Source organism: Urtica dioica, chromosome 6 (genome assembly GCF_054948205.1).
Source record: "Urtica dioica subsp. dioica isolate 48M chromosome 6, U.dioica_male_clone48M_v1_H2, whole genome shotgun sequence".
Lineage (NCBI taxonomy): Eukaryota > Viridiplantae > Streptophyta > Magnoliopsida > Rosales > Urticaceae > Urtica > Urtica dioica.
In genome coordinates this window covers 21,246,527-21,256,465 of record NC_142761.1, presented here as the reverse complement: position 1 = coordinate 21,256,465, position 9,939 = coordinate 21,246,527, and the positions used below count along the sequence as shown (strand labels likewise).

The following is a 9,939-nucleotide window of genomic DNA, read 5'->3' as shown; positions in this document are numbered from 1 at the left end:
CCGAAATCGATCAGCTCCTCATCTTCTTCGGGGCAAGAAGCGCCGAACCCGCCGACGACTTCTCCGTCCGGTTGATGGGTCGTCGATTGCGCAGCCTCGGCGGGGATTCGGGGATGCGGGTCATCCTCTGGCAGCTCATCGTCGTAAGGAGGGAACATGGTGTTGAAAAAGGAAAACGTGGTCCCGCGAGACGCATTCTCCTTCACGGTCGCTTCCCGAACTCGCCTGGCCGCCTCGTAACGAGCCGCCTCCAACGCCAAGTCCCAGTCGTCCTCCAAGTCAGTCTTGGATCGCACGGCGTCTTCCTTCTCCTCGGCAAGGGTCTGCATCTCCGTCCGAAGGGTATCCCTCTCCCTCTCGACCTTAACCCGAGCGATCTCGCTCGCCGATAGTCGAGCATGGACGATGCTCAGCTCTGCATCCCGGCTCGAGAGTGCCGTCTGAAGCTTCTTCGTTTCCCCCAGGAAGGTGTCGGCTGCCTGCTCCGCCTTCTCACGAAGCGCCTTCTCGGTGGCCAATTCCCCGCGAGCTCGCTCTAGCTCCCCCTCGAGCGCCTCAAACTCTTGGGCGGTGCGAGCCCCCGCTAGGGCGGCAGCGTGCGCGGCCACCATGCTCGTCTTCTCCTTCTCCATGGTTTGCATGCGTCGTAGCATATCTCGGAGAATGCGATCGCTCCGCTCTTGGCGCGCGAGCATCTGCAAGCAAATGAAACACGGATAATTACAATAAGCACGACAGTCATACATAACACAAGCAAACGAGTCATACCTTTCGGGCGTCGCCGATCCCGTTCTGGAAGTGCTCAAGGTCGCTCGTCGTCAGCAGACCCTTGAAATCCCGCAAGGAGGTCTCAAGGATCCCTCGGGAGCATTGGTCTCTCAGCTCTGCCGCCTCCGCTAGGAGCATAGAGTCCAAGCTGTCTGACACTGTCGATGTGTGAGCGCGTTTGTGGCCGGACGGTGACCCGAGAGAAGCCGACGATGATGGTCGCTTGTTGGAGGAGATCGCTTCATTCCTCGCCCGCGATGGCGACCCCCCGCGACGGGTCTCAGCTGGAGGACGAGCCTCGATCGTAGCATCGCCGGTGGGCGTTGCTCTCGGCATTTGTGTACGCGGTCGATGACGTCGAGCCATGGTACCTACAGAGAAGAAAAGAGCGTCGGTCAGTTAAAACATAACAATAGGCATAAGTAATGGAAAACAACGATAGCACGGTAACGCAAAAGTATATGCGCGGCTAGTACCCCCCGCGTCGGGGGAAGGAGCTGACGAACCCCCCGCCTCGGACTCGGGATCCCCCGTGGCCCCCGCGTCGGGGCCAGGGCACGAAGAAACATCGTCGCTAGGCACAAACCACCTAGTCCTTGCCATTAGGTCTGGGGACTCGAAGAGCATTCCTTGCCGCCTCGATTCCGGGACCGCTCTAATCACCGCGTCGAGCTCGGATCCTTCGATGTCACCCACGGGTGGGAAGTCAGACGCTGCACCGAAGACGAGAGGCGCAACCCCGAAGGCCGATTCGGACACCCATACCCAGGGGTATCTGTGCTTCGAGTTCACCTTGGAGAGAATGGCGAGGCGCTTGCGATGCGACGCTAGGTAGAAGCCCGGCTTCCCGGGCACCCCTCGCACCATCATGAGGTCCTGAATATCGTCGGCAGTGATGGCCCTTTTCTTCGCCCGAAAAAACATCATGTGGCACGCCGCAACCACCCGATAAAAGGATGGGGACATCTGCGAGGCGTGCACCCCTAATCGAACCAACAATTCTTGGATAACCGGCTGGAAAGGCAGTCTTAGTCCTCCGTGGAGACTCGCCTCGTGAATCGCGGCGTACCCCTTTCGCGGGCGAGTTGGAAGATCGTCGGGTAGTGGTCTCAGGATCGACACGGACTCTGGGATGCTGTAGCGCCTTCTCAGACTCATGAAGTTGATGATCGAAAGCGAACTCGGGACGTCGACGCCCGAGCAATCGAGCTCGCCTCGTATGGCCGACTCTCCAATCGGGAAGGCCGAGGCTCGCGTTTCTTCCCGCGCGGTTGAGGAAAGCGGCGCGGCAGGTACGTCATGGTGGTTAGGCGAGTCGCTCGAACGATCGGCGTCTGGAGCCACGCTTGGGCAAGGCGGGGCCTTGTCATGGCCGCCCTCACAAGCCGGCTGGCTCCCCTCGGCCCCGGCGTGGTTGCTCGAGAGCGCGCCCGGTTGCCGTCCAGTCAATCCACCGTCGTCGGGCCGGCTCGGCTTCCGGCCGGCCACGCTTCTTCCGGCGTGCGCGTGTAACCCTAGGACCCAGCCCATCTCGTGGCTGGGCGACTCCTCCGTGCGCGGGCCCGGCGCGAGCGGCCCGGCGCCTCCCACACGCGCATTTGACCCACCGGTCCGGCCCGGCTCCCGGCTAGCCAGACTCTCGCCCCGTGGGCTCTACCCGGGCGCCCCGACGTTCGCCCCATGTGCGCCCGGCCCGGCGGTCTGGCCCGGCTCCCGGCCGGTTGGGCTTCCCTCGCGTGCGCACGGCCCATTGGCCCAGTCCAGCCCCTGCCCGGCCGGGCCCTCTTCCCGCGCGCCTGATCCAACCCCCCGGCCCAATTCCTGGCCGGCTGGGTCCTCACCACACAAGCCCGGCCCACTCGGGCCTAGGGTTTCCCCAGGGGCCAAGCAGGGCGCCACCTCCTGCCCGACGCCACCAGGCCGGGCCGCCCCCTGCCCGACGTCGGCTCCTCCATGGGTGGCGTCCCCCGGCGCCGGTAACTCCCCGGCGGCGCTCGTCTCCACCGGTGCGGCTGGGCTCGAGGAGCTCTCCCCCTGGGCGCGGTCTCCAGGCCACCCGGTGACCTCCCCCGCGTCGGGATCGACCCAGACGGCGCCGACGCCGGCCGGCGCGCCCCCCCCCCCCTCCCGGCGCTGGTTTCGCCGTGCGCGGCTTCCCCGGGGCCGACCGCTGCGCCCGGGCGGCTTTCCCCGCCAACGCGACAGGTTGGCATCCCGACGGCCTCGCCCGGCCGAGTGAGGGCTCCCTCGAGGTCGGGGTCGACCCAGGTCGCGCCCCCCGTGGCCGAGGCGCCATCCCCGCGGTCGTCCTCCTCTGGCGCGCCCCCTCCAGCGTCGACCGCTCCGGGCGCGACTGCCTCCGGCACGAGCGCGCCATCCAAACCACCAGTGAGCGTCAGGGCGTTGTCCCTCGGCCTGGGTGGGTCTTCCTCGACATCTCCTGGGCCGCCGGCGCCGCCTTGAGCCCAGCCACCTCCTCCGACGCACGCGTTGTCTCCGGCGTCCACCTGCCGGCGCTGGCCGTCTCCGGCACGAGCGCCCCCTCCATCGCCGGTCAACCACGCTTCAACCAAGGAGAGATCTTCCCCGGCCATCGTAACGACGCTGCTCGTGCTCGATGAGTGAGGCGCGTTAGTAACGCTTGGGAGAGATGAGAATTGAGTCCAAAAAGTCTCCAAGTCCACGTGTTGATCCCCAAGCAAGTGAAACAAATCGTCTTCAATGGTCCCACACCCCGATAGGCGGTCAATGGGGTCCATGAGCGCGAATAACAAGACGAGAGTGACCGACAAAAATAAAATAATAATATTAAAGGGCGTCGAAACGTACCTCTTGGCGATGGGCTATTCCGGTGGGCCAATGACGGCGGAGGCTTCGAGTTTATCACACGTGTTACACTCGATAATAAACTCGGGGGGCTAATGTTACCGGTCCGTCCCGGCCCGGTACGGCAACGACATCATATGGCGGCTTCCCCGAGCCTTTCCCGGCGCACGGCCACCTCAAGGCCGGCCATGGCTGAGTCAGAGCCGGCCATGGCCTCCACGGCCGAGTCAGAGCCGGCCATGGCCTCCACGGCCGAGTCAGAGCCGGCCATGGCCTCCACGGCCGAGTCAGAGCCGGCCATGGCCGGGTCAGAGCCGGCCATGGCCTCCACGGCCGAGTCAGAGCTGGCCATGGCCGGGTCAGAGCCGGCCATGGCCTCCACGGCCGAGTCAGAGCCGGCCATGGCCGGGTCAGAGCCGTCCATGGCCGGGTCAGAGGCGGCCCTCGGCCAAGGCGCTGTCCACGATGCTCCTTGGTCGCCTATAAATACCAAGGTACCTCCCTTGGTCCAGGTAATCCGAATTTGAGTACTGAAACGCTGTCGAACTCGTACCTCGCTCGTTTCTCTCAAGTCTCGGCCTCTAAACACTAAACCCTCTACAAACCACCTCAATCCTACTAATGTTGAGCGTCGGAGCGGTAAACAGAGGCAACCCCTCTGTTTCCCCTTTGTAGTTCACCCCTTTTTGTTCACATTTCAGGTGCTTGGACGAGATAGAGATCACCTACAGCTAAGGGACGGCTTGGGATACCAAGCCCGACACGCTCGAGTCGAGACGAGACCAGTTGGTCCGGCCTTGGGTCTAACCGTCTACGACTCCTAAATCATTGTCCGAAAAACTGCGACAACAATATCTATGAGAACTTCACAAAGTTAATCATGACATCTTCGCAACTTAGTACTTCACCAATAGGCCATGTTCATAATCACATAGTGAGTCCGAACTCTGACTTTCTCAAATGAGAATACGTAAGCTGTGTAATGGCATGTTTCATTTCAGGATTAAGGTAAGCACGATGCAATTCATACGTAGTGACTTCAAGACATAAGAGGTTAAATGGTTTGTTCTTGTTTTGTCTCTAGAAGTGCACTGGTCAATTCAGTACCTTCGAAAGATACCTAGAAGAACTATAGAGCCTCCAACTCTCAATGCCCCATAACTAGGCATCATAGATTCTCATATCAATCGTAATGAGTTCAATAGTCCTTTGACCCTTAGATTGCGAATATATCGTTTTAAGCAAACTACGAAGAGTTTGTTCATGCAAATCTACATTTGTCTCTTCGTAAGTTGTTGACTTTGTTTATGGACTAAAGACTAATGTTTTATCATAAAGCTTCAAACAGACAAGGAAGAATGAATGAACGTTTCAACTTTTTATTAGTGAATAAGAAATTACAAGTAAGAGTCTTTGTGAGACTTTATTACATCAAATGTACAAAATAAAGACTACAACTCTTCTTGTGGGCACCATTGACAACAAGAACCGCTCTTACAGATGAGGTAGAAGCTTCCAAACCCAACTTTTCTTCAAGCACAATTTTGCTTCTAGGTTTTACATCTTTCATAAAGTCCTCCTCAAGGAAACGAGCATTCGTGCTAACAAAAGTCTTATCGCCCTCGGGAATATAGAATGTGAAACCTTTTGTTTTCTTTCGATATCCAACGAACAGACACAATTCTGACCTACTAGCCAACTTGCTAGTCTTTTGCCTCAGCACGTGTGCAGGGCAACCCCAAATTTTGATGCGGCCAAGATATACTTTACGGCCAGTCCATCGTTCATTAGGAGTACCAGGAACCATCTTAGACGGAACTTGGTTCAGAATGTAAGCGGTTGTTTCGAAGGCATATCCCCAAAAGGAAAGAGGGAGTGATCAGTAACTCATCATTGATCTAACCATCTCCATAAGAGTTAGGTTTCTTCTCTCCACCACTCCGTTTTGTTGAGGTGTGCCAGGTGCGGTAAGCTGAGAAGCGATACCTTTTTCTTTAAGAAAGTCATCAAACTCTCCAAACATATACTCACAACCTTGATCAGATCGAAGGGTTTTGATCACTTTTCCAGTTTGCTTTTCCACTAAAGCCCGAAAGACCTTAAATACGTTAAAGGTCTCGGATTTGTTTTTGAGCAAATAGACAAAATTGTATCTTGTGTAATCATCAGTGAAGGTAACAAAGTATTCGTATCCTCCACGTGCATGTTGACTGAGTGGACCACATACATCAAAATGTACTAGTTCCAACAACTCAGTGGCTCTTCGACCCTTATCGGAGAAGGGTCGCTTAGTCATTTTTCCTTCTATGCAAGATTCACTAGTAGGTAGTGAACCTATTGCAGAGGGTTGGAGAGAACCGTCCCTCACAAGTCTCTTAATCCTGTCTAGACTGATATGACCAAGTCTTAAGTGCCAGAGATATGTAGATTTTATTAGATCAGAGGAATCAGAAAGTTTGATCCTCTTTGGCTCCATAACTATATCTAAATCTATTTTAGTGTCTAAAAGAGAAGGTTGAGTGGGATAAATGTAAAAAAGAGCGTTCTTCATACATGCCTATGACAAATGAATTTGAAAAAGAAATACGAATTCCATTCTTTATAAACTTTAAACAATAATCTTGCTGGAAAAGTTGAGCAACAGGTATTAAGTTTTTCCCAAAGGAAGGAACATAATAAACATTATCGAAATTTAAAGTGCGATCTTCAAAAGACAGCGTCATGGATCCCACAGCCTTCGCAGACACCAAGCTCCCAACACCCCACTTGAAGCAGAAGTCGCCTTCCTCTAAGCCTTTGCTTTTCCTAAAACCAGTCAAGGAGAAGCAAATATGGTTACTAGCAGCGGAGTCAAGAGACCACGATGATACGTTATCAGCTACTAAGCAAGCTTCTGTAACAAGTACAATACCTTTTTCCTTAGTTTTGAGGTAGGCAGGACAGTTCCTACGCCAGTGATCAGGCTCATTGCAGTGGTGGCACTTGTCATTAGACTTGTCCACCTTAGGAGCCTTTGGCGTCTTCTTCTTCTTTTGAACCTTAGGTTGGTTCTTCTTCTCGCCCTTGCGAGGTCTATTCTTAGATCCAGAGGTGGAGGCAGTAGCATGTACCTCTCCTCGAGTCCTCTTTTTCTTAGTGAGACTGTAAAGTAAGGCTTTTGTGTAACTCGTCTTGTGAATATTGGAATCAATAAATGAGTTTTTTCTTGAATTGAGTATTGTTGCAAATTATAATTTCACGAGCGCGTGAAATGGTCCTAGATTTAGAAAACAAATATTTAAGGTCAATTTAAGATTTCGGAATGAGTTGAGAATTTTGAGTTGGACTCTAATGATTTTAATTTCCCGAATAATATTTTCGGTGAGTCCTCGAGTACTAAGAAGAGTCTCGAGAGTGAAAATAATTTCCGAAACGCCTTAAATATATTCAAAATAAATTAGAATCAACGAGAAATTATCTCGGTTTATTTTCTAAGTCGTTTCCATTTAATTATGGACGAAGTGGTGAGCATTAAGGAAACATAGACCAAATTGCAACAAAGAGAAGTTGTTGTGGTAGAATATTAGAAAAAGCAAAGTAAAGTAAGGATTTAGTAGGAATTAGTTATATTCTAAGGTTTTTAGAGTATTGTTTTGACTTGTCAACATGGGAAACAAATGAGACAAGCTCATTTAACCTTATCAACGTGGGAACAAAATGGGAACACATCGAGGCAAACCAAAACACGCAGGAAAATAGAGAGAAAAAAAAAACTTGCTCTTAGCGATTTTGAGAGCAAATCCGAGAGAGAGAGAGAGAACAACGACTGAGAGACGCCGGAGTGGTTTAGGTGAGTTCGTCCTCTTCTTCTCCTTCCCGTTGTTCATCTTCTTCCTCTCTGTTCATTGTTATTTTTCTTCATTCTTCCATGTTCTTCATCTGTGAGTTTGGTCTGAGCTCGTGAAGTGGGTTTTCGTCATCTTTTCTAGGTTCCGCCGTGAAATCGTGGGTAAGGGATGCTGAGATTTCATCTCCTTCAATGAGGTAAGGATTTGGAAATTTCTTCTATTTCAACTCTGATTTCTAGGTTTCCAATTAGGGGTTTTGAGTTCCTTTGGTTGATTTCGTGGTTTGGTTGTGTTTGGGCTCGGTTTGTGCTTGTTATTGATTTGAAATTATTAAAGTTAGGGTTTTCAGATTTTCATGAGTGTTTTGGCCGAAAATTGGAAGAGAAAAATTAGGGGTTTTCATGTTGTGATGCTTGAATAAGTTAATTGATTATTGGGTCTCAGTAATTCAGTGATTAATTGGATGGTTACTTGCTTAGTTTCAAGATTCCTTGCCTGATTTGGTCTTGATTTTGGGGGTTTCGAATTGTGGAGATTTGCTTTGTTTTGAAGTGGGCTGAATGGATTTGTTATATGATTTTGTTCAGGTAAAGAACTGGTTGAGATTTTGTTGTTGTTAGACGAGTCGGAGACTCGCTAGGATGTGAATAACATAGGTTTTTGTTTAGAAAATTTACTTGTTGCTTGTCTCTAGTTGTTGTTTATTGTTGTCACTGAGTGTGGGACGGGTTAGGATCGGGTAGTGCTCGATTTCCGAATGCCTTGTTCGGGAATTGATTTCGAATCGAGAAATTTGGGTATTCTCGGTTCAATTTTTAGTCTAACCATGCTCTCTTGTTGGTGCTGCGTGAGGAGGACGATTCCGGCAAATCATGGATGAGCAGCAAGGGTTGTTTGGGTTCGACGACGAGGCAAAGAGGGGCTGTTCAGTTCCAGCGACAAGTCAACGGCTCGGCGAGTTGTTTTGAGGCTGCGAGAGTGCGCATCGATGGCACAAATGCGAGCTACGAAGCCTCAGCGAGTCGAGGCGGAGTTACGCAGCGACGGCGGCGACGACGAGTCGAAAATGCACCGACTCCCGACTCTAATTATTAATTGAATTGTTTCACTTTTTAAATCCTAACTATATGTGCAATATTATTTGTAAAATAATTATGTAAGTTGTGATACTAATCACGTGAGTTAGTGAGTTGTTCGTGGGTTCGAGATAAACCGAGAGTGTCGGTTTCCGTGAGTTACGAGTACCGAACATGTGTGATTGAATCCGAAACATTTCCGTATCGTAATGCTTTTCAAAAATAATTTTATAACCTATAAGCTTATGATCAAGCTTAAATTATTTTTGTAATAGCTTATAATTAAGGCAAATCACATCTTATATATATATTCTCATTATAAGTATTAAGTTTTGAAAAAATAGTTAAGGAAGTGGTTTTAAAATAAAGGTTTGTATAACGTTACTAATTATCATTATTTTTTTATTATTATTTAAACTAAGTATTTTAATTATTTGAATTAATTATACTACTTAATTATAATGTACTTCCTTAATTAAGATTAGTATTATTTTCAAAACCTATATCTATAGTTTTTAAACGGGTTGCTTTACTAATTACGCTTATAGTCTAACCGACGGGTTATTCTAATTTCTACGATCTTAGAGGTAAGACTTTCTTCACAGTTTAAGAGCAGTGATCCTAATTTCTTGTGGATCGTAGTGGAAAGAAACAAGTTTTTCTCCCATTCGGGTTCTTAACGTTGAGCTTTGGTTCTAGTTTTGGGCTCGGCCTAAGGGATTTGGGTTAGTAAATGCTTTCTTAGCATAGCTAATCTTGAGTTCATGTTTAGTCGCTACTTGTAGGACTTGTTATCTCTCTTGATCACTGTTTCATGTGGGAATCGTGTTCTTGTTTTCTCTGATTCTCTTAAGTGAGAACGTATGTTTTGCATGTGACGGATATGATTTTCGTATGCCTTGTTCAGTTTCTCTGGGATGAGAATTTGTAGATTAGTATTTTCTGCGAGTGCAGAACTAATGGTGTTCAACGCTCCATTTTATCCCTCAGATATTTTCAGCTATCGCCGTAACGATTAGGCGTTAGAGAGGGAAGGAGCTAGCGAATCAGGAGTCCAAGTAAGTGGGAATTAAGTCAACTACTTACCAAGGGAATCACATGTTTATGTGCATTTTACTGTGTTTAGTAAGCAAGATTAGTTGAAGCCCATGAATCTGACAAACTAATCAAGATTAAGGCTTCGGCTACTATTATTGAAAATGTAGCTTCGGGTTTGTCCCGTTAGGTTCAAGCGTAACCCGCTAACAATCCAAGCCGTTTCTTATTTGATTAGTTAATCTTTCCTTGACTTACTAATTTTAGATTCACCCAATAGACGGGTTTACGGGTAAAGCAGGGACAGACGTTTCTCAGATTCCAGCTGACATATTTGTTCTAGGGACTGCAAGGGTCACACCTTGATTTCTCTTTTAAAATACTATGACGAGCACATTAAACAATAC

General features: G+C 49.6%; 1 long non-coding RNA gene across 1 annotated transcript; it reads left to right on the top strand.

Annotated features, from left to right (window-relative positions):
• The first annotated feature begins 7,247 nt into the window (after positions 1–7,247).
• On the top strand, positions 7,248–8,633 carry LOC149393494 (uncharacterized). The gene is made up of 2 exons (XR_016299837.1): positions 7,248–7,423; positions 7,563–8,633. It is a non-coding gene; the product is annotated as an uncharacterized LOC149393494 (long non-coding RNA).
• Positions 8,634–9,939: the final 1,306 nt, after the last annotated feature.